Raw genomic sequence first — 21,901 nt, forward strand, 5'->3', positions numbered from 1 at the left:
CCAATGAGCATAGCTTTTCTAACTCTGAAAAGATCAAACAACTGAATTTCCTGATGAAGGATCTTGGAATTTGTGATTGTGAAACAGAGAGAATGGTGAAAAACAATCCAATTCTGTCCGCTAGGTCTGCTGAATAACTTAGATCTCAAAGGTATTATAATTCTGTGCAAGTTAGCAAGAATTGGTGTTTCCTCGGGGCTAGGATATGTGGACATCGATATGCACTTATAAATTCATGTTATGAAAACCCTATCTGCACAGTTCTGCATGGATGAAATTGATTTAACTTTTGTTATTCAGAACTTTAAATTTCCATTTGTTATGAGCCAAACGCTGTTGCTTTCTACCTTATGGAAATATTGGGAGTTTCACTCACAGTATTCATGGTATTAAGAAAAAAAAATGGCATCAATCCTTATGGTTGCCAGATTTTAGCAAATAAAAACACAGGACACACAATACTAGGGACATACTTAGAGTAAAATATCACTTGTTATTTGAATCAAATTTAATTGGGTGTTCTGTATTTTACCTGGCAACCTTTTCAAACCTGTTAAAATGGGGGTTTTATTGTTTGTGTTTTGTTTTTGGTCGCCACCTGTCTAAGACTTAAGAAATTTGGCCAATTTTCTTTTTCATTTAATTCTCACCTAATTAACAAAGAGACTTGGCAACCTTGTTTAGTTTTTTTTTTTTTTTTAAGTTTTCTGATTCTTTGATCCCCAAGAATTTCTGAATTTGGAGGTGGGCAGAATACAAAGAACAAAAGCCAATTTAAATATAAATAGGGGAAAAATGAAGATTTATAATTACAAGGGTGCCATTTATATGACGCTGTAAATAGACTCCATTCTACTGGGCAAATGACATTACATGATAAAGATTCCATCATCATTACAAATACACTTTTTAAAAATACAGAATAAGTGAGAAGATGTAAAAATTGAGCCAATGGTCCCACAATATTCATTCTCAATGATTTATAAGACTACAAAGGAGGTTTTATGTCAGGGTTGATACTAAACAGCCAAAGACTACAGCTTGTTTTCAAATAGTTCTAATTTGAAATTTAGTAAGAACTCACTGCTAATCTAGAAAGGCAGCAGCAACAGTAAACCAGTTTTCTTCTTTACGTATTAAGTACTATATTCTCCTCTGAAGCAATCTTCTCAAATAGTTACAGTTTAAATTTTAGTAAGGATGAAAATTGAAAAAGCAACCCAGAATAGTTGAAGGACCCATATTTAGTTCAAAGTAGACATTTAGAGCTTTATTATTTTAATGTTTCTTACCTAGGAAGCAAAGGCAAAGAAGATTGCTATAACCATGGTTGTTTGAGAGTAGAAAAGTTTTCACATTTAAATTCTAAAAAGATGAAGGCTTATGAAAGCAGCAAATTTAGAAAATGAGAAAAATGCACAGTTGCCTTGGTTTTTTTCTGCCTCCACTTCAAGAGAACGACTTTCGCAATTATCAGCTGAGCCCAGGCTCCTGTTGATAATAATACCACACAACACAAGAATGATAGCAACTCTGATGAAGAAAGTGTAAAAGAAAATAGGAATTCACTTCTGCAAATCTATTCTGCAGTTTTCCAATTTCCTTGTTCAGTATGGCTTCAGGCTGTGAAATTGACCAGAGCTACATAAAATGAAAGTAAAGAGAAAATATCTGTGACTCTTAACACTTTAGCAAATGACATCCTTATGGTATATTTATTCTTTTCAGGCTACGGCTACAGCAAACTGTGACATTTTTCCTTTCTGAAGACTTTTGTGTTGGCTGGATTAATGCCTGCTGTACAGCAACAGAAATGATTATTTGAATATAAATTTGATATAATATTACGTATTGAAAAAGGATTTTAGGGGGTAATTTCTAGAACCTTATATATTGTATATGATTTAGTTTCTTTGGAATACAAAACTCTAAATAGATACTAACATTCAGGTTTACTGATTAAACGTTACTGGCCTTGGTTGTATTTTAATTTTTATTCCCTCTAAGGTGATGTGAGGATTCAACATGGTAATAACTAGAAGATTGCATTTTGTGAATCACCGAATTTAATCATACTGGAGGATGTTAAAACACATTAATTTGTCTTTTAAGTATTTGAAATTTAGCATATATGTGGAAAAAAAGAGACTGTAAAATTTGCAGCAGGGATATTCAATTCCTCAAAAATATTTATTACCTCCATACTCCACCCTGAATCTACATTCTGGGCAGGCACTGTATAAAGCAATGTTCCTGATACCAAAAAAATAGGTATAGATGATAGAGATAGAGTTAGCAATTCAGATAGAGACTGAATGTGTTCCTGCAAAATTGATGTGGAAACCTGTTCCCCATTGTGATGGTATTTGGAGGTGGGACCTTTGGAAGGTGATTAGATTATGAGGGTGAAGCCCTCATGGATGGGATTAGTGCCCTTGTAAAAGAGACCCCAGAGAATTTCAGCATGTGAGGACACAGTGAGAAAACAGACATCTGTGAACCAGGAAGCAAGTCCTCACTGGAAACCAAATCTGCCATTGCCTTGAGCTTTGATTTTCCAGCCTCCAGAATTGTGAGGAATGAATTTCGGCTGTTTATAAGCCACCCAGTCTATGGTATTCTGTTATAGCAGCTTGAATAGACTAAGGTGTAGATATGGATGGATGGATGGATAGAGAGATAGATAGGTAGATACAAATGATGTAAGGTGGTATATTCTCTCTCTCTGTGTCTCTCTGTCTCTGTCTCTCTCTCTCTATCTATATATGTATATGTATATATATATATATATTTCCTAACCTCAAGGATCTTATGGTTCTTATGATTCATCCATGGAGATAAAACACATTCACATAATAATCAATTAAAAATCGAGGGTTGAGGGCAGCCCCTAGTTAGCAGAAAATGAGTATTTAAAAAAGCTAATGTTGAGGACTTCAGAAGAGAGAAAAGTTTCTGTTCAGCTGGTGTGGGATTTAAGCTAGGCATGAAAAGATACACCATAGAAACAGTCATAAAAGCGGTAGAGTATGTTCTTACCTATTTGCTTTATCTTGGCTTGACCTGGAAAGCAAAGCATTAACACATTCATACTTCAGTATTGATGGGGATTAATTCAGGACTCGAACAAGGAAGGGAAGTTAATGGCTATGTGTTACTTACATTATTTCACTTAATTTCATGTTTTAATTAAACTTTATAAGAACAGTGTTACAAATGAAGAGGCTAAAACTTGGAGAATTTAAATACCTTGCCCATAGTCATATAGAGATCTGTGGCTCCAAAGCCAACTTTCTTTTGCTTACAGTATATAAAGGTCCCTGGGAACAAGACAGACTATTGAAAATGAGAGGTTGTAGGACTTTTTTCTCCATTAAACATGTCTTGTTCTATGTCAAACACATGGTCAATTGGTATCTACTAATATCTATCATGAATGGACAATACTATTGGTATAGGTTTGAGATATTTTTATGCACCAAGAAAAGGGGAAAAAGGAAAAGCTAGAAAGGTAATAGTCATACTGTTAAGTAATTTGACTTTGTCAGACTAAATTGATAGTTTTAGATGTATAGTAATTTAGCATTTTTTAATCTTTCCACTAAATAATTAAATGAAATGGCATATATATATGCCACACACACACACACCATGGTTATATATACATGGTTAATCATACATATATAAATGGTTAATCATATATATAATTATATATTATATATATCATATATGTCATGTATATACATGATTAACAATTGATATTTGTCAAGCTGACCATACTTCACTCTTCTCCTACAAGACTGAGTTATGGTACGAGAATGGAGACCCTGAATAGAATTACTCCACTGGACCCTTTACAATATTTAAACTTAGAATGCCAAAGCAGCTATGAAAATATGGGACATCAACACCCTTCCTTGTATGAAGATTTAGTTTACAACCCAAATGGAACTACTAGAATTAAACAGTGATTGTTGTTTCTTTCTAACCTCAATCATGATCCAAATTTTTTTAAGCTCGTGGTATCACTAAAAAACCTGAAGAGAAGAAACATCAGTGTCTTCAGCATTTAGACATAGGAACCTAGATTCACGGAGAACAGGCATACGGTATTAGGAAAGAAGTATATTAAACACAGCAGAGAGAACACAGACGATGAGGAGTTGATGGTACTTTAATCCCTAAAATAATCAAACAGTTATAAAGCAAATCTGCTGGCATACCACAGTAATTTCAGCGATATTTAATTTTTATTTCTGGTTAGTCTATCACAGGATTTCTTCATCTCAGCAGTATTCATGTTTGCAGCCAGATAATTCTTTGTCGTGCCGGGCGTGGGAGGGGGAGCGGTGAGGAGTTTGTCCTGTGCGCTATCAAATACTACTCAACAGCATCCGTGGTCTCTACCCACCAGATGCCAGTAGCACCTCCCACCAAGACTTGACAACCAAAGATGTCCCCAGAGATGGTCAGATGTTCCATAGGGGAAAATCATCCCCAGGTGAGAACCAGTGTTCTACAATATGCTCCTGTCTGTTCTGTGCCCTCCTGCTTTGTTAACAGCTCTATTACACTTCACATCAATCTACTATGTGTATTATTTAAAACTGTTTTGTTTATCTTCCTTTGAAATATTCATTGCAAGTATTTGAGTTAATCATTTTGCGTGTTCATAACACAATATTATCTTTGGTCCAGAAGTCCCATCTCTTGTGTTATAGATGTACTACTTCCTTTACCCCCCATTCTCTACTCCCATCCTCTCCTACTTCATATACGACCATTATAATGGTTTGATGTGGATCCTTGTGTACATATCTGTTCTTGTAAAATATGTATTGAGGTTCTGTGTATCCTTGTGGTTTATATAATGGTATTATGCTATGGATCTCTTCTGTTTCTTAGTTATTTCACTCAGTACTATGTTTTTAAGGTTTGTGTATATTGCTTTGTATACATCTGGTCAGTTCTTCCTCTTTACTTTCCCATCAACTACCTCAGTGTCTGATATATGTTAGGTGCTGAATAAATGTTCACATAAGTAATTACATAAGTGCATATGTCAAATGGTGAATGGGTGTAGTAGACAGAATAGTGGCTGCCCAAAGATGTCCGCGTTCTGATCCCCAGAATCTGTGAATGTATTACCTTATAAAGCAAAAGAGACTGCAGATGTGCTGAAATTAAGAATTTCGAGATGGGGAGATGATCCTGGATTATCCAGGTGGACCCAGTGTCATCACAAGGATCCCTATAAGGGGAAAAAATAGGGTCAAAGCCAGAAAAAGGAGACGTGATGACAGAAACAGAGGGTGAGTGATGTGCTTTGAAGATGAGTAAGGGAGTGTGAGCCAAGGAATGCAGGCGGCCTTGAGAAGTTAGTAAAGGCAAGGTAACGGATTTTCCCCTAGAGCCTACATGAGGCAGGCTGTCCTGCCAACACTTTGGTCTTAGGATTTCTGACATCCGGGACTGTAAGATAATTTCTGTTGTGTTAAGCCACTAAGCTGGTGGTAATTTGTTACAGCAGCGATAACACAGGAAAGTAACACAGTGGACGAATTAATACATGGATGAGTGTGCAAAGCTATCCAACAGTTGAACTTTTCTCTTCCTCCTTTTTTCTCCATTAAGTGTTTAATATTCATAAAAGTAGAATCTCAAAATATAAAGGACCTCAAATAAGTAATACTGTAAAGGGAAGACTTATAAAGGGAAAATTATGAGGTAAACAATCACCCCAAGTCTATCTGTTAACTGGATAGTCAGCTTGACTGCACTGGGGGCTCACTGGGTCATCTTGTAAGGAGAGTGAGATTCAGATTGGATGAGGGCTTGAATACCTGGGAAGTATGGTTCCTTCGGGGCCATCTTTGGAGCTTAGCTGCTTTACTGGGTTTCGGTCTTAAACAGGTTACTATGATAGAGACATCAAGCCTCATAATTGTGGCAGGATGCTTTCTATGGATCTGGAACCAAAATTATAACACTCAGTACATTACATGTGACGCAAAGCCAAAGATGTCTTACGTGCAGCTTTCTTGCTTGGCCAGATCCATCCCTAAGAAAGAAATGTATTCACTTAAATACATAAGTTTGATCAATTCAGTTACCATAATCCACAGAGAAGTATCAGGTTTTAATGGATCTTGCCTCATTTCAACTATATGGCTATTTTTTCCAGCCATTTCTTAAGTCCTCCTTGTTAGAGCACATGTAGCCCTAACTTGTGGGGCACATGTCTGCACATGCACCAGGACGTGGTTTTCTGGGGAATCAGAGTGAGAATCGTTCTTTAGCAGGTAGATTATCATAGCTGTCAACAAGCACAGGCTGTGAGATGAGACTGCCCCAATGCAAATTCTTGTTGAACCACTTTCTAGCTGTGACCTCAAACAAACCAATAACTTCTTGAAGGCTTTGTTTCCTCAGCTCTAAAATTGGGCTAATAAGAGCATTTACCTCAGAGAACTGTTATAAGGGACAAAGGAGATAATTCATGTAGATTAATGCAAATTATTTAGTCCATTGACTGGCACAAAGAAAGCACTCAGTGCATATTAGTTAGGAGGAGGAGGAGGAGGAGGACTCTGATAGTGAAAATTCAGTTTACTTTTCCAGATAATTATGGCAATTAATTTTTTATTCTTCATGGAATATTAACCAGTTTTACAGCTTAATCAAAGTTAAACTTGATCAGGACCCTGAGATGCAGCTATTTTCCCAACTCAAGGCTCACCATCAGTGACCTCTAGCCTTGCTAAGGGTGAGAGAAGAGGAACCAAGCCATCCTCATAGGTGCTCTGAATCTAAATGTCCATGACATTAAAACCAGCATGCATATATTAGAATAGGCTAAAATAAGCTGTGGTGACAAACAATCCCATACTTCCAGTAGTGTAAGTCACCAAAATTTTACTTTTTACTCTTGCTTATGTCCAACCCAGGCCAGCAAAAGGCTCTGGTCACTCAGACACACAGACTGATGCAGGGACCACCGTCATACGTGGTGACGGTCGCCATGTCAGACAGAAAGCAAGCATGTGGTGAATTATGCACTGGCTCTTCAAGTTTCCGCCTCGAGAGACATGCACCACTTTTCTTCCCATTTCACTGGCCAAGAAAGTCAGGTGGCCACCCCTCACTGCAAATAGGACGGGAAGTTCAATTCTACCATTCTCAATAGGAAGAAAACCAGAAATATTTGGGAATCGACGTCAATGACAAACATACTCTACGAAGATTACGCTAGCCACTTTTAGTGATATGGGAGTAAACAAAACCTAGAACCTACTCTCAGCAACCTGGCAGATAAGAGGCAATCTGTGCATAAGCATGTATGACTTTAAAATTACTTAGCAGTTGCTAAGATTACTTTACCGCAATCATGTGGCAAAAGTAAACCAAAGCCACTGACGGCAGGACTGCTGTGCCAGGGTGAATTTGACCCCCCAGGGGATAGTTTTGGTTGTTATCTTTTAGAGTGTGGGTGTTGCTACTGGCACCTAGCAGCTTAGAGGCCGGGGGGCTGCTAAGTACCCTACAATTCACAGGACAGCTCCCCACAAAAAGTTATTATCTGACCCCAAATGTCAGTAGTGCTGACGTTGAGAAACTCTGGGTCGTTGTGATATTCACGCTTTGTCACACATACTTCTAAATCCACCAAAATGAAAATTATACCTTTGAAATGTCTTCAGTTGAGACTGTGCACACCAATGCTCATGACAGGACACCTGAGTATACTCCACCATCGTACATTTCACATCCAGGTATATGGTATTTTTATCCGGAAGTGCGAATCTGGTACAACCCTTTTGAAATACACATAGGAGAGTTGACTGCGTTTTCGATTTTTTTCATAAGGACTTTGAAATTCAAATTTGAAACAATTCTCTTCAAAACAGACAGTTCCACAAATATATTGGCCAACTTGATTAAGCAAGGTTTAGTCCCAATGAGAAAAAAAAAAAGTGGCATGACATAATTCGACGCTGACTGTGGATAATAAGACGAGGGCTATGGTGAGACCTTCTTGCCAGAAACACCTTTCTCTAAGAAGAGTCTAGCATGATAAGAGCAGTCAGGAAGTGATCAATGGTTAGAGACCAAGGAAAGGGGGTGTGGGAAAGCTCCATGGCACTAACAGAGTTTGTGAGACCAGCTTTGTCAGACACAAATGAATGCAGAGACAAGGAAGGCAGTGGAAAGAATTGTTATAATACTTAAAGGTCAGGAGCTGTAAGTAAACTACACCAAGGGAATTTTGACCTCCCAGCATCAACCTGTGTTTGAATTTGGGTTTAAAGTTGGATCCCAGGTGGCAAGTTTTGTTTCCTAGTCTGAGCCTCAAGCCTGAGGCTTGCAGAATGACTGGCTCCAGAACGGATGATGTGATGCCTGGCAAAAGGAGATCTGTGGGTTGTTAATCTGTGGATCAAAAAGCAAACCCTGGCCCAGCAGTGTGTTAATCCTAACGGCTGAGAGGGAGCCAGTACAATCATTTAAACGAATGCATCCAGCGTGGGGTCTCAGAAATAGTTTAAGGAAGCTTCAACTATGTTTAGAATGGACCAAATCAATGAATTGCTGATTTTTCCACCTGTGTTAGCCCACTGACTCCTCAGGGGTTTGAAGCCTGTAGTGCATATAGAATCCAAACACTTTTTAAAAATTTATTTATTTTTGACTGTGTTGGGTCTTCACTGCTGCGCGCGGGCTTTCTCTAGGTGTGGCGAGCGGGGGCTACTCTTCATTGCGCTGCACGGGCTTCTCATTGCGGTGGCTTCTCTTGTTGCAGAGCACGGGCTCTAGGCTCACAAGCTTCAGTCGTTGTGGCTCGCAGGCTGTAGATCACAGGCTCAGTAGTTGTGGTGCACGGGCTTAGTTGCTCTGCGGGATGTGGAATCTTCCCGGACCAGGGTTCGAACCCGTGTCCCCTGCATTGGCAGGCGGATTCCTAACTACTGCGCCACCAGGGAAGTCCCCCGAACACTTTATTAATGATTCAGGTCAAAGGAGCAGGCCTAAACTCAGTTTGGAATCCCTTAATTTACCGGGTTCCTGCAGTCATAGGGGAAATTTAATTGCTCTGCAAATTCTTCATTAAAAAATTGGTCCCTTTCACACCTGTCCTTGGTGAAGATCAGCATTTTCTTCCTTTCATCCTCTGGTTTCTGTTTATTGAGTGAATGCTTTTGTTCTAAGAGAATATAAGTTCAAGTCTTTAGAATATAGATTCAAGCCTTTGTTCTAAGAGAATATAGGTTGAAGGTTCATGATTCCTGCAACATATTTTCAAATGGTTTGGCATAAATAATCAGTATAAAAGTATACACATACAGCAAGGACCTACAGTATAGCACAGGGAACTATACTCAATATTTTGTAATAACCTATAAGGGAAAAGAATCTGAAAATCTAAGAGAATATAAGTTCAAGTCTTTAGAATATAGATTCAAGCCTTTGTTCTAAGAGAATATAGGTTGAAGGTTCATGATTCCTGCAACATATTTTCAAATGGTTTGGCATAAATAATCAGTATAAAAGTATACACATACAGCAAGGACCTACAGTATAGCACAGGGAACTATACTCAATATTTTGTAATAACCTATAAGGGAAAAAACTGAAAAAGAATATATATATATATATATATATATATATATCTATCTGAATCAGTGTACTGTATACCTGAAACTAACACACCATTATAAATCAACTATACTTCAATTAAAAATAAATAAATAAATAAATGTATGCACCCACAGGAATAAAGCAAAAATGGCAAAATGTTAACGTTTTGGTAAATCAAAGTGAAACATTTACGGGAATTTACTGTTCTACTCTTGCAGATTTACACTTTTTCAAATAAAAAAGTAAAAACAAACAAAGAAAACCCCTGATATGTGAGGTAGTAGAAAGAAGGAGGTTCTACTATCAAAGTATGAAATCTTAAAATGAGATGGCAATAAAAATTGTTTTGAATTTTTCCTTAAAGAAAATGTGGTAGACATAAGGCTGTAGCGTGAGTCATTAAGAAAGAGTATTTGGATATGATGGAACGCACTATTTACATCTTTGTTAAATGAAGTGGATGATGCTTCTCTCCTCAGGGTGTTTTTCCATCAGTGATGATGCATGATTCCAGATTTAGCCACACAATGTCAGCTGATGCCTCTGGTTACCAAAAAAGAAAAAGAAAAAAGGAGAGAGGGGCATAATCAGGATGGTGACAATAAAGGTATGCTTTTTCATAATGACTTAGTCTGAGTTGACTGATTCATCAGCACTGGGCTCTAAGCTGCTTGGCTAACTAGTCCCATACTGTGCTGGGAGAAAAAAAAATGCTTCAGTGGCACTCAGTGCTTATGAGACCTAATAGTTCATTGTAGTGGATCGTACCTTGGAGACCTCCTTGTTGATTGCTGCTTCGGACTGAGCTGCGTCTTCCCCAAATTCCTATGTCAAAGCCCTTCCCCTGCCCCAGTATGATGGTATGTAGAGATGGGGCGTTTGGGAGGTAATCAGGTTTAGGTGCATTCATGAGAGTGGGGCCCTCATGATGGGACTAGTGCCCTTTTAAGAAGAGACACCAGAGAGCTTACTCTCTTTCTCCCCTCCATGTGAGGACACAGTGACAAAGCAGATAAATTCAAAATAATGTGAAAGTGATGACATATGACTATAATTATGTAATATTTATTTATTTATTTATTTATTTTGGCTGCACTGGGTCTTAGTTGCAGCACACAGGATCTTCGTTGCGTCATGCAGGATCTTTAGCTGTGGCATGCACACTTCTTAGTTGCAGCATGCAGACTCTTAGTTGCGGCATGCATGCAGGATGATCTAGTTCCCCAACCAGGGATCAAACCCGGGTGCCCTGCATTGGGAGCACGAAGTCTTACCCACTGGACCACCAGGGAAGTCCCGGTTATAATTATTCAGCACATAATATACCTTGCTAATATGAATTAATGTTCTGTAGACTTCAGTAATAAAAGAAAATAATTGCACATGTGGGCTCTTTATTTATTTATTTAACATCTTTATCGGAGTATAATTGCTTTACAATGGTGTGTTAGTTTCTGCTTTATAACAAAGTGAATCAGTTACACATATACATATGTCCCCATAGCTCTTCCCTCTTGCATCTCCCTCCCTCCCACCCTCCCTATCCCACCCCTCTAGGTGGTCACAAAGCTCCGAGCTGATCTCCCTGTGCTATGCAGCTTCTTCCATGTGGACTCTTTAAAAGACCCCGCATGCCAGCAACGAAGATCCCGCGTGCTGCAACTAAGACCCGGCGCAGCCAAATCAGTAAATAAATAAATATATATATATATATATATATATTTTTTTAAAGTATACGGGAGGATGTGTGTAGGTTATATGTAAATACTACTCTCATTTTTTAAAAAAAGTTAAAACTAAAACTATTATATTACGTGAAGAAGGGGTGACTTGCATAGGATATTACACATGTACGCACGTATATCAGCCTTTCTGTACTCAGAAAGGTAGGAACAGTTTTATCTTTTGAATCTTTTGCTATACTGTATTACCAAGAAGATGGTGATACATAAAATTACAATATAAACTAAAGTCACGCCACAGTATATTTTAACACTTTCACTTTAGAAAAACATAACACAGTTTGGCTACATAGGAAGAATAACACTGTATGCTAAATCTCATAAGAAGGCTGAATATCTCCATGTTATTCTGAGAATTGTCAATTCTATGCCTATTTCTTGTACTAGACGGGAAAAGAAAAGGAGTATTAAAGATAATAGCATGGGCTTCCCTGGTGGCGCAGTGGTTGAGAGTCCGCCTGCCGATGCAGGGGACACGGGTTCGTGCCCCGGTCCGGGAATGTCCCACATGCCGCGGAGCGGCTGGGCCCGTGAGCCATGGCCGCTGAGCCTGCGCGTCCGGAGCCTGCGCTCCGCAAAGGGAGAGGCCAAAACAGTGAGAGGCCCGCATATAGCGCAAAAAAAAAAAAAAAAAAAAAAAAAAGATAATAGCAATAAACATCTTTCAAAAATTTCTAAATGATTTCTTAAGAAAATGATTTTAATTAGTATAAGATTCTCAGTTTATGATTGAAGTGGTTTTCATGTTATGTTTTATATTACACTGAACTATGCAACTTATCAGTATATCTTCCAATCCAATTTCAACCTTCCCTACATCTCTGAAGCTGCCATTGAATTGGTCCTGACTCTACCTAATGGATAATGGTCTGAAATGGATGGATAGATTAAGGAATGAGGTCAGATATTGTCAACTGGGGAAAAAAACCAAAAAACAAAACACAACATAAGAGCTGTGAGTTATGTTTTATTTGGGGCAAAATGAGGACTATAGCCTGGGAGACAGCCTCTCAGATAGCTCTGAGGAACTGCTCCAAAGAGGTAGGAGGGAAGGTCAGTATACATGTTATTTTAGTGAAGGAGGTACGTGCAGTCAAGCACACACTTTGACAGGTTACTGCTAGTCACAAGAAGATTGCTGCTAGTCATGAGGAGCATATGTCTTCATTAATGATTTTAGGGCTTTTCTAGATAGGAGAAGATGCAAGAATTTGGGCTCATAAAATCTCCTGAAAAATATCTAACTGTCTGAAGGCCTGTTCTGCCAGTTTTTCCCAGAGCCCAGAGCGTCTCATTCCTGATCTCCACCCTGAACTCCTTTAGGGCGTGTTGAATGTCAGTGACTACAGTGGCTGGTGACCTAATCCTCGAGAGGGAGATGGCGAGTGATTATCTTTCACCCGCAATATAAAACTTCCGTTGCATTTTCACTTGCCACACAGAGTAATCAAATGGATTCAGTGAGTTTAGGCATAGATTAAGCAAGAAATTTAAACACCTAATTGAAATAGTCTCTCCTATTTTGTCATACGTTGTCACCGAATTATCCCAATGTTTTGCCCTACTGAAATATATCCATTAATTATATGTATAAATGATATATGAGAGATATAACTCATATTTTATGTCAAGACAAGAAAAATTTAAACAAAAAACTCTTCTCTGCCCTTTGGCCTCGTCTCTCCCCCAACTGCATTGTGCATCTGCATTATGCATCAACCAAACCTTCCCCACTGGGAGCTGCTCAACCATAAAGAGCAATATTCTCCTAGTATCAGTAAAATGACTCCTGAAAGATAATATTCCTTCTTGATCTCATATGGGGTCACATGGTGCTTAGATCTGGATTGTGTAAACTGTCAATTATATGTAATGTATAGTCCTCTGTCTCAAAAAATATATAACTGTGCCTTGACTCCTAACAGGTGGAACAGTTCTCAGAGCTTTCTGAGATGTTCTTCCTGGATTATAATCCTCAAATTTGGCTTGTATAAAATTTTCCATTCCTTTCTTAGATCAACTGATTAATTTTTTGTCAACATATACGTATATCTATTATATGTATATGAAAGCTTGAATAGATTTATAACAAATATTTTAAATAAATTTGATTGATATGTCTTTTGCCATATTTGTGGGTACATACTAGTTAATTATTTTATCTTTCCAGAAAATTCAACCTTTTTCATTACAAAGTGACATTCCATATTTTAGTATGAAATTTTTAGTATTTCGTGTTAAGGTCTATTTTCCTGGATTTTAAGAAAGCCACATGGGTTTCTTTTTTTAAAATAAGTTTATTTTATTTATTTATTTTTGGCTGCTTGCATCTTTGTTGCCGTGCGTGGGCTTTCTCTAGTTGCGGTGAGCGGGGACTTTTCTTAGTTGCAGTGGGTGGGCTTCTCATTGCGGTGGCTTCTCTTGTTGCACAGCACGGGCTCTGGGCGCGTGGGGCTTCAGTAGCTGTGGCACGCAGACTCAGTAGTTGTGGCACAAAGGCTCTAGAGCTCAAGCTCAGCAGTTGTGGAGCACGGCCTTTGTTGCTCCGCGGCATGTGGGATATTCCCGGACCAGGGCTCGAACCCGTGTCCCCCGCATGGGCAGACGATTCCCAACCACTGCACCACTAAGGAAGCCCACATGGGTTTCTTTTTAACTAGTGTTTACATGGTCTTTTTCTTCCTTTTTCTTTCTTTCCTTATATTTAAGTTGGTACATATTTTTAATATAAATAGGACATTTTAAAATATTTTAAAAGTTAAATTAATATAATATTTATATAGTTAAATATTATATATTAGATATTCTATTTAATGTTTTAATATAATAATTTATATAAATTTTTAATATTTTAAATTATTTTAATAATCTGAAAAACTTTAGTTTAGAACAGTTTAGTTCTTCTAGATTTAAAGTAATTACTAGGGAGTGCTACCGGCATCTAGTAGATGAAGGCCAGGGATGCTGCTACATATCCTACTCTAAGCAGACAGGGTAGGGAGTCTCCAGAGGAAAAGAACCAGATATAGCTTTCTGACGTAAGAGAGGCCATTTTAGGCCTAAGCCATTTGTGATCTAAGCCTGCCCACATGGTTGTCCTTGAATAGGTCTCAGTAATAATGACCTTAAGGGTCAAGGGCAAGAGAAGGAACAATAGCAAAGATAATAAATCAGATAATAAAGACTCCCAGTTCCCCCCCCCCCAATGGTACAGATTATCCTGAAGCACTTTTTTGAGCTGTTTTGCAGACTTTAAACCCCCTCAGGTGCTCAACCACTAGATCAATTGGAACCTAAGGGATGAGGATGTTGACCTTTTCTGACCCTCCTGACTCCAATCAATTAAAGCTTGGACTCTGTTGACCTTTGCCCTCATTCTGTGCTCAATTCTTCTCAGCTCAAGCTCCTTCGTGAACATGCAGGTACCCTTAACTTAAATCTTCCTCAATTTTGCTGTTTGCAGAGACCTTGCTTGGGAAGGGACCCCGGTGTTCTCCTTTCTTGCTGCAAGTAATAAATCCTCCTTCTCCCACTCTTTGGCTTGGTTGTGTTTTTGGTGGCTCGACACCCACCAAGAGGTGAACCCAGTTTTCTGGTAACGACACCATGCTCATGACAGCCTCCCACAACAAAGAATTACCTGCCCCCAAATGTCAAAAGTGCTGGAGATTGAGAAGCTCTGGATTAGAGAGCATTCGTTGATCCCCAAAACATGGAAAAGCTATGTGACCCCAAATACTCATTCCTACTTGATTGATAATATCAAATGACTGGATAAAAGCATTCATGTCCACCTTTAGAAAAACTATTAAGTCAGTTGTGATGCGGGCCTGTAAGGGAACATTGTACAACCAATGAACGTTATATAAAGGTTAACTTAAAAAATGGAAATGCTAATCATATAATGTTGAGTAGATAAGTCGAATTTGCAGATGTTAGTGCAGTGCACTCTGATAATAAGCATGGGAAAATATGTCTAAGATAAAAATACTGTGAATAAACTCACCAGAATGCTATTATTATTCCTGTGTTAGGGTGGTGAGATCATAGAAGATTTTCAGAAACTATTTTTCTCTATTGAAGATGAGTATATAGATTTTTAGAATAATTTTCCTAAAGATTTACGTCTCTCAAACTTGTTCTTGTCCTCATTTTTCTTTCTAATGTAGGATCTAGATCTATTCCAAATTTGTGGAATTAATTAGATAATTAAGAGGAACCTCAGAACTACGAGGAATGATTAAAAAAGGCATCTGAGGGCTTCCCTGATGGCGCAGTGGTTGAGAATCTGCCTGCTAATGCAGGGGACACGGGTTCGAGCCCTGGTCTGGGAGGATCCCACATGCCGTGGAGCAACTAGGCCCATGAGCCACAACTACTGAGCCTGCGCGTCTGGAGCCTGTGCTCCGCAGCAAGAGAGGCCACGATAATGAGAGGCCCGCGCACCGCGATGACGAGTGGCCCCCGCTCACCGCAACTAGAGAAAGCCCTCGCACAGAAACGAAGACGGAAGACAGCCAAAAAAATAAATTAATTAATAAACTCCTACCCCCAGCATCTTCTTTAAAAAAAAAAAAAGAAGGCATCTGACACATCCTACGAAGAAAAGGAGGATTCCCAAAGATATGAAAGAAAAAAAGGTGTGAAGGTAACTGCGACATGATAACATTATTTTATGGGCTTGGAATGAGGAAAGCGTGCTCTGTTTTACATCTGGCTTTGGAGAAGCAAATAGCTCTAAGAAAAGGAACGCTCTGGGTGGGCATAACTGTCCAGCAATGCTGTGAGCAGATTTCCTTGGGTTCTCAGAGTACAAAATGCAGAAATGTGTTGCAGTGGAAAGTTGCGAGACCTGGGTCCTTGCTCTGACTGAAAGAGCTCAGCAGCCTCCCGCATATGGCTCTATCTGTCTGAACAGGATTCTAAAATGAGGACTGTGTCATCTCTGTGTCTTTCCCAGCTCTGCAATTCATTCATTCATTCAACAAATTTTTATTGAGCATGCACTGCATTCTAGGCACTGCTCTAGGTACTTGTGGAGGTAAAACCAAAACAGAATAAATTGAAACAAAATCAGAATAGGACATGGTTCCCGATCCCCAAATAAGCATGTGAACCCTATTTTAGGGGTGGGGGTAGGAGCAAGACAACAGTCGAAAGGCTTTGTTTTGAAGTCACCTTTACAAATAGGTACGTGAAATATACTTTAAAAAAATAACCATGCCCCTTACTAAGAGAGTCAAAAGGAAAATCATCATTCTGTCCATTAGTGCTGATACTATGTTCAGTAAATTAAAAAGCAGTTACAGAATTTTGGTCTCTGCCTAAGAGAACACATGTTCTAAGGATTCAGGTGAGATAATTAATATGAAACAAAAAATGGCATGATGACCTAGTTGAGAGAGAAATACCCTGTATCTTGAATTTAGATCCTTTATTAGATCTTGGTTCTATCCCTTCCCTGTTATCATTATTTCCATGTTCATTCCCCAAATGGACAAGAGTGTCATTCCAACATTCTCAAATTACCTTCTCATAAGAGGGAGTGAAGAATGTTCACAGTCTGGCCGAGACTTCCTACTAGGTGCCAAAACCCAAACCTTTATTTAAGGTTGACATAAGGCTAGACCAAGACACCCACTAGTCAAATACCATAATGTAAACTTTGTCAGTGACATGCTCAGTGCTTTAAGTCAGTCTGTAAGTTTTAGAATTCTAACATAGTTTCCTTTTCTCCATTTATTACTGAGTCCTTCTATATTCCTAGACCTTCTCTTAATTAAAAAAAAACAACAACAGCTAACACATACCAGACATTTGCTGCATGCCAGGAACTTTGCAAGGTACCTTACATACATTCTGTGATTTTTAGTCTTCACCAAAATGCTATGAGATAGACACTGAAAGTAGATAAGAAATTAAGAAGTAGCTAAAAGTAACATAATAGTAGTAACAGGGAACACACACAGTAAGGTAGCAATGTATATAGTTTTGAAATTATGTCACTTAAAAATATAACCTTTCACTTACTGTACGACATCTGAAATCATGGCAATCACTCCTGTAGTGGATGGGCTGCTACACTGCCGAGATCCCCACTTCAGGACTTAATTCACCCGCTTGCTGGGAGTGAAATGGGCTGACAGACCTCAGATCAGTGTCTCTCCGGAGATCACCTCATATGAAGAGAGCTGCCCTACCCAAGACCATACGCCCTTCCCTCCAAGGACTGGTTACAACAGGCGGATGAAAGCCCCAACATTGGACGACCTAGAAGAGCCATCTCAGCCTCGCAGCATCCTGGAGGGTTGACTGGGGACTTCTTACAACGGCTTCCTTCCCTTCTTGTAAGTATTGATTCCGACACCATTCCTTAACGAACCTCTCAAATGCTCATCTCCACCCAGAGTCTGCCTCCCAGGAACTAAATCCAACCCAACCCAACCCAAAATGTGTCAAGAATCCCATAATTTCAAAGCTTGGTCAGCCAAGTGATTATAAACTGGGTGAATGAATGAATGAATGAATGAACTAGCTACAAGGAAGCCCCTCTGTGGCCAGTAGATAGAAATGCCCTCCATCCTTTGCCTGGGTCAGTCTTAGATTATCTGAGGGCTTAAGGAACATATTCCTTGCATAAAACATATTCACAGCGCTAAGTGCCTTACATGAGCAATCTCGTTTTATTCTTCTAACAACCCTACGAGGCAGATACTATTTTGTTCCCATTTTGAATGTGAAGAAACTGAGGATTAGAGTTGTTAATATCATGTCAAAGGTAAGTAAGTGGGATGCAGAGCTGGAATATGAATCCATATCTTTCTGACCCTAGAACCTGTGTTCTAAAGCTGCCTTGCTATAGTAGCTCACTGGCTAGTATATCTTGGTTTCCTCCACAGTTCCTTATGCATAAAAATAAATTAATGCTTTTTCCTTGATTTGTTGATTTGGCAGTACTTAAAACAGGCCTTTCCATAACGGTGGTCAAGCATTTGAAAATGACCTTAAGCTGACTTGAACTGTGCACATAAACTCTACTCTGTTGCTCTGCCTTATAGGGATTTAACTGGCTACCTAATAAGCTGGGGAACCCCAATTCCTTATTTGTATCTGAGGCCACAGGCTAGGAGCCAGCACATAGTACGCTAAGCTGCATTTGCTGGTTGAATGAATGAATAAATTAATGAATAAGAAACACTTCTTCATTTCAAAATTTTAACAGAGAGGGGAAGAATGCTCCTTTACATTTTACAGAGGATTATCGTGTGTGCAGATTTGCCAATCAATATTTTAGTAGACTGACCTTATGTGTCACGAGAAGAATAATTACTAAGCACACAGAAAACTGATGTTCAATTTTGAACTGAGACGAGTAGTAAATGTAGATTAGTACTGTACAGAATCATAGGTTTTAATCAGTTCAACTCAATACATGCTGAGCTTACATATAAGATAACGTGAAGATCCAAACTTGATGTCAAGGAAATTACATTGTAAAATTATGAGGATGCACACACACAGATCTTTAATACAGATAACATGTGATAAATGCTAGAAGGCAGACAAAGGACTGTGGGAGGAGCCATGAGAAGGAGACTGATTTGCTAAGGGAGAGGAGATAAAGCCTTCATTTTGTAGACTGCCTGAAACACACTTCTGAACAGTTACTCCCCTACTCAAGAACTTTCAGGAGCTCCCTGTTGCCTACAAATACAGCGAAAACCCCTTGACATGGCCTGGAAGACCCTGGTTTGCTAGGCCACCATCCTCTAAGTGTAGGGTCATCATTCATCCTGGTTTTCCCGGGACTTACCCATTTTAGTATTGCGAGTCCTGCTTCCCTGGAGAGCACCTCAGTCCCAGGCAAAACCAGGACAGGTGGTCACCCTAACAACACATTTCAGTGTTTGATGAAGCCAAAGTGAGCCTCTCTCAGGTGCCTGCAAACTTCCCCTGCTTTCTCAATTCCAAGTTTTTCTCCTTGCCTCATTTCCTTTTCCCAGCCTTGTATTCCAATCCACCTCATAATTCAAGAATCATATTCAGTGTCTCCATCACTAAGTCTTGATGATGATATTACCTGTGTTAATACCACTACTACTAATAATAGCTAACCTTTATTAAAATTTCTGTAGCATTTTAAGTGGATCTTCGTATTAATCTTCACCCTCGATCATGTAAGTTCTACAGTTATCCCTATTTTACAGAAGCATAAAGTGACGTTCAGAGAGAATACTGTAATTCATCCAAAGTGATCTAGCTGACAAGTGGCAAGGTGGAGATGTAACTCAGATCTAACACAGCACTCCATGCTTCTCATCACAATGGTACACATCGTCTCCCTTCCTAGATTCTTCCTGTGTGAAATTAACACCGTCTGTAAAATAAATGCTTCTTTGGCCACTTAACACTGCAATGCACTAGGAGCAATGTCCACTTGACTTGTTTCCGCTCCCATGCTAGGAGCTCCTTGATACCAGGAGCTAAATCCAAGTCATTTCTTAATCCCCAAGAGTATGAAAGAGACATAAGAATATGTTACATGAGAGACTAGATGTGTGGACAAGTGGAAGAGATTTTTAAACTGAGCCTTAAAGAAAAAGTAGGTTTTAGATGGAGAGGATATGCCAAGCAAAGTGAATACTAATACTAATTTTTATTACTAAGAATATCTGGTCAATTCTTACTCTGCATCAGACCGTATGGCATCCCATGCTCATAAATAATCTGTGGAGAGAATTGCTCTTACGATCCTTGTTTTTCCTGTGGGGAAATCGAGGCTCAGAAAAATGAAACCAGTTGCCCGAAGTTACATAGCTGGGAAACGGCAGAGGCAGATTTCAGAATCACCCTTATGTGACTCCCTAGCAAGAGCTGTGGATTCTGAACAGAGGGGAGAAATTACAGGGCGTGCCGGCAAAAGCGCCAAGTCAGCTGGTTTAGATGAAGCACGGAGGGCACGAAGAGAATGTTAATAACAATAAGAATGATAATGTTGGTTGGTCCTTGTTTTATCAACCCCTCGCATTCCCTGTGGCATTTTGATGGTGGGTGCACCCAGAGTTCACATTTATTGAGCACGTTATTGACAAAGTGCTTTTCATGCTTTTCACGGAAGCGGCCATGGCTCACGGGCCCAGCCGCTCGGCGGCATGTGGGATCCTCCCCGACCGGGGCACGAACCCGCGTCCCCTGCATCGGCAGGCGGACTCGCAACCACTGCGCCACCAGGGAAGCCCTATCCTCATTTTTGAAACAAAGATAATGAGGCTTAGAGGACTTGGGTGGCTACTGAAGCTTGATGCCTAGAAAAACATCTTCCAGGTTTGTGACCACCGCCGAAAGCCGATCCCAACAATAGCATCCCAGCACACACCGCACCCGCGCGCCTCCCCCACGTGCGCCTTCCAATCAAGCTTCTCAAAGAGGTTTCAGCTGAAGCCCATTCCAGCAGGCGGCGTTCCAGAGAGCAGGAACCGTCTCCACTCTTCCCCCGGAGATTCGGCATTTGTAAGTAATTCAGCGTTTTTTAGGGGGGAAGGGGCCCCCAACTGCCCTCTGGGTGTGTTCCTCTTACTGAGGCGGCCCTGTGTGGTGACACGTGATGTGCTAGACGGAGGAAAAGGGCGGTCTGGCTAGGTCCCCTCAATGCTGGCGTAATCCCCACCAGCCAAATAAGATGCAATGAAAGTTGCCAAGAGCACTGTTTAGCTCACAGCAGTGTCCCGTTGGTGAAGAGGCCGCTGTTGGAAACTCTGGTCAGCCGAAAGGCTTCTCTTTGAGACCAAAGAGAAGGTGAGGGTGAGGCCTCAGCTCGGATCAGAGCTGGCCGCCTACCCGACTGTCTTCTGCCACCTAAGCGCTGCTCGCGATGAAAGGTCGCGCTTTTGTTTTTTGATGTTGTTCTCTCTTCTGTGGGCTAGGAATCTAGTTATGTGTTGCAAGGTGTATTCTTTGTGGTACATGAAAGGCTCGTCATCTCCCGGTGCTTTCCCCTTCTTTTGAAATTTGGCAACGTCTCGATCTTTTGGAAGATGAGTTTTGATACGCCAGTGCGTGGAGAAATAAAAGTAAACCGAGGTGGGTTGCAGATATCTTGGTATGACTGTGAACTTCTTGGAATCAGTTTCAGTGTTAGAGTCAGCCCTTTGACGATACGATGCAGGCTTCTTTAGTAGAATCTCGCCTGTTGTCCCTGTCCTCTGGCTTCTCAGAAATTGGTCCTTTTATACAGTAAGTATTCGGTTTGACAAAAATGAAGTTGGAAGGCTCCAGAGCAATTTTTGAACTTTGGCCTTCAGTCTTAGAAAGCAGGTTTAGTGAACATTCTGAGGAAAAAGATGATACTCTGCACTTTAGAACTTGCTTGGGAGAAATAATGAGAATATAGCCGTTGTTCCTGTGTGCAGATACAGAAAAGCCCTTACCTTCCCGGTTTTATTTTCCTGGAGTCCCCTCTAGGTTCTGAGTGTCGTGTGTGTTATTCAAGTTTCTGGAGGCTTGTTTCCTTGACTTTTGAGCTT

General features: G+C 39.9%; 1 long non-coding RNA gene across 1 annotated transcript; it reads left to right on the forward strand.

Moving 5' to 3' along the window:
* The first annotated feature begins 15,936 nt into the window (after window positions 1-15,936).
* LOC129391535 (uncharacterized) lies at window positions 15,937-20,870 on the forward strand. Its single transcript, XR_008615798.1, has 3 exons — window positions 15,937-16,026; window positions 17,446-17,725; window positions 20,703-20,870. It is a non-coding gene; the product is annotated as an uncharacterized lncRNA (long non-coding RNA).
* The last annotated feature ends 1,031 nt before the right edge of the window (window positions 20,871-21,901 follow it).

This window comes from Physeter macrocephalus, chromosome 18 (genome assembly GCF_002837175.3).
Source record: "Physeter macrocephalus isolate SW-GA chromosome 18, ASM283717v5, whole genome shotgun sequence".
Lineage (NCBI taxonomy): Eukaryota > Metazoa > Chordata > Mammalia > Artiodactyla > Physeteridae > Physeter > Physeter macrocephalus.